Source organism: Octodon degus, unplaced genomic scaffold, assembly GCF_000260255.1.
Source record: "Octodon degus isolate 3935 unplaced genomic scaffold, OctDeg1.0 scaffold00197, whole genome shotgun sequence".
Taxonomy (NCBI): Eukaryota; Metazoa; Chordata; class Mammalia; order Rodentia; family Octodontidae; genus Octodon; species Octodon degus.
Genome location: NW_004524773.1, coordinates 3,003,332 through 3,006,839, shown reverse-complemented (window position 1 = coordinate 3,006,839; position 3,508 = coordinate 3,003,332).

Below are 3,508 nucleotides of genomic sequence, written 5' to 3'. Positions count from 1 at the left end.
TTTTTTTTTTTTTTTTTTTTTTTACTATCTTTGTGTTCCCTGAAAGGAGGCTGTAATGCATGGAATTCTGGTAGCCACCTTGGGACTATGAAGACAGGGCCAGAAGAAATGTGTCTGAGTTCTAATGAAGATGTGGAGCTGCTGTAAGAACTCTGGACTCCTGCCTCTGGGCTTTTATGTTTGAGGATAACACTCTGACGCTACTCCTTGAGGTTTGACACCTCAAGAAATGTCAAGCTTAACATGTTCAGTCCCTGCCCCAAACATTTTTCTTCTCAGGTTTTTAGCATCTCAATAAATGTGACAACCGGCTACCCAGTTAGCCTCAGACTAGAAAGCCTCCAGGTTCTCTCTGCCTCACCCCCAAATCCACACCATCAGCTGTGTCTGTTTCACCTCTAATACACATCTCAGCGCCATTCACTTCTGTCTGCTCCCCTACCAGCGCCCTCCCTCCCTGTGGGTGGGGGCTTCTTGTGGTACTGCTTCTATGCCGGCCTCTTCCATACAGCAGCTAAACAGACTATTCAAAAGCTACCTGAGGGCTGGTGAGATGGCTCAGTGGTCTAAAGCACCTACTTAGAACAAGCTTAGCAAAGCACAGAGACCGCGGTTCAATCCCCAGCACCACATGCCAGCCAGCCCCGCCCCCTGGTGGGCTGAGCTGGCCACACACACACACAAATTTAAAAAAATTAAAAAAAAAAAAACCAAAAGCTACCTGAACTCAAGTCATCCCTCTGCTTAAAAAATCCCACTGAGGGGGACTGGGGAGATAGCTTGACGGTCTAAGCACCTGCTTGGCAAGTGCAAAGATCTGAGTTCGATCCCCGGTATCGCATGCTGTGCCAGCCCTAGAACCTTGTGCATGTCGTGCTGGCCACTGAAACTGGGCATGGTGGCACACACCTATAATCCCAGTGCTGGGGAGGATGGGAAAGGAAGATCACTATCAGTCCAAGCTGCATAGTGAGACTTTGCACCTAATAAATAAATAAAAGATTAAAAGAAAAAAAAATCCTCTAAAGGAGCTGAGGACTTGCTCAGTAGTCCAACACTTGCCTAGCATTCACTTAGTCCTAGTGTTTATCCCCAACACTGAAAAGAAAGAAAGACAGACAGACAGAAAGAAAGAAAGAAAGAAAGAAAAATCACCCTTAGCCACTTGGGAGGCCGAGGCGGGAGGATCTCAAGTTTGAAGTCAGCTTGGGCTACATAGTAAGTTCAAGGCCAGCCTGGACTATATAGTGAGACCCTGTCTCCAAAACATAAGCAACCACAACAAAGCACCACCAAAGGACTTCCTATTACTCTCAGAAAAAACTGAAACTCTCCTGTCCCCTCCCTGAACTCAGTTCTGACCATTCTACACACTGCACTCCTCGCTCATGGGGCTTCTCGCCCCTCAAGCTCGCGGGCTTGCTCTTGCCTCAGGGCCTCTGCACTTGCTCCTCTGCTGCCCGGGCTGTTCCTCCCCGCCCCTCCACCACCTCAGGGCTGCCTTCTGTTCTCAGCTAGGTCTCTGAGCTCAGCTACACCCCCTCCAGGAGGACCTTCTCACTCCTTACCCCATCACCCCTGAACACTATTTCGCTCCTCATGATTTCTGTCCTGTACAGAAGGGTCACTGAAAATGATCCGAGTAACCTGCCTCCTTTGGACATGAGAACGTGTGCTCCCTGAGATCGGGTTCTATCCCGTGGGGTCGCTGCCGCCGCCCTGGTGCCTAGAGCGGGCAGCTGGTACACGTCTAGGGCACTTGCTGGGTGAACTGCGTGTCAGCAGGCTCGCTTTTTAGCCTTAGAGCAACTTGGGGACATCATTATTCTCATCTTTGCTGTCATCATTATCTCATTCTTGGGCTGATCCCAGAACCACCACTTGCCATCTGTGTGGCTGGAGCAAGTGTGCTAGCCATCCTCAACCCAGGTCGCCCGCCTGTGAAGTGACAACACGCTGGTGCTGGCCTCTCTGCAGGTTGTCACTATTACACCCTCCGGGAACACGCCCGTGCGCCAGAACTGGCCGGTGCGTGCTGGCATTTGGAAAAACACCTCGAGTCTATCCGCCGATCCTGGACCTCTGGGCTAATCTACTGCTAGACCCCCATTTTACAGATGTGGAGAATGAGGCTCAGGGAGGTCCCTGTGACACACCTCACCATCTCCTGGGAGCCATCAGGACCTCTGGATCTGCCCCCCAAGTTGATCCACTGTTCCTGGGTTGAGGGTGCACATGGGGTGAGGGTGGGGGGTTGTCCTATTCCTTCCCCCTCCTGAGGAGTCAGTAACCGACAGTGTCTGTGCCTGGAATATTAACGTCCCAAGAGCTTTTGTTTCAGGGGTGGGGGTGGGGGGGGAGTGGAACTTTCTGGTCAGAGAGGGGCTGAGCTTTGGGGACTGGGGCACTGGCCCTTTAAACTGTGTTGACAGCCAGGAGTCGTCATGGGGATGGTGCCCGGAAAAAGGGACAGGGGAGGGTTTGGGAGAGAGTGGCTGGGCAGGTGATATGGAGAGAAGGAGGAGGAATCCAGCATCCTCCGCCTTTAAAGGCAGAAATCCAGCAACAACTTCCCCTCCCAAGACACAGGGGGCCAGGTGTCCAGCCCCTCTGATATCAGGGTCCAGGAGTCGGGCCCTAACCACCTCTGCTCTCAGACCCAGGAGTGTGGGTGCTCAGCGTCCTCCTCCCACAGACTGAACCGGCAGCCTCCCCCCAACCCAGACCCAGGAGCCAGGGGTCCACAGCACACAGCTGGTGGATGTTTCCACGGAGACTAGGCAGGGTGGGGGAGCACTTCCTGGGTCCTGAGTCAGCGAATACCCAAGGGAGTCTCAAGGTCACAGTTCCGGGAAGGTCAAAGCCACCCCCTCTGTATCCGCTCCCCCAAGGGACTCCTGGCATCATGCCTCCCTCCTCTTTCCTCCCTAGGGAGGTGGTACATCCCTGCATCCTGACTGAACCCCCCCCTTAGCCCCCCATCAATGGCGGAGTCCGAACATCCTTGCACAAAGCATCAATTCTTCCTCAGCTCAGCCTTGTGAAGGCGCCTGTATTCGTGGGACCTAGGCATCAGGGTCCCAGCCCCTCCTCCCTTGGAAACCTAGAGTGGGACCCCCCCAAAACCCCTTCCTCCCTCAGGACCCCGGAGACTGTATCCCCAACCCTTTCTGCCTCAAGACCTAGGAATGGGGACAATTAACTCCCTCCTCCCTTAGACCCAGAGGTCCAGGCCCAGCTCTCCTTCCTCAAGACTCAGGAGCCCACGACTCAGCTCTCTTTCCTCAGACCCACAGTGCAGGCCTCAGACCTTCCTTGCTCAGACCCGGGAGTCCAGACCTCCAGTTCTCAACCCTCAGACCAGGAGTCTAGGATCCCAGCTCTCTTCCTTTAGACTCAAATGTCCAGCCTCTTCCCTCAGACCAAGGGTCCAGGCCCAGCCTCCTCCCTCAGACCAAGGGTCCAGGCCCAGCCTCCTCCCTCAGACCAAGGGTCCAGGCCCAGCCTC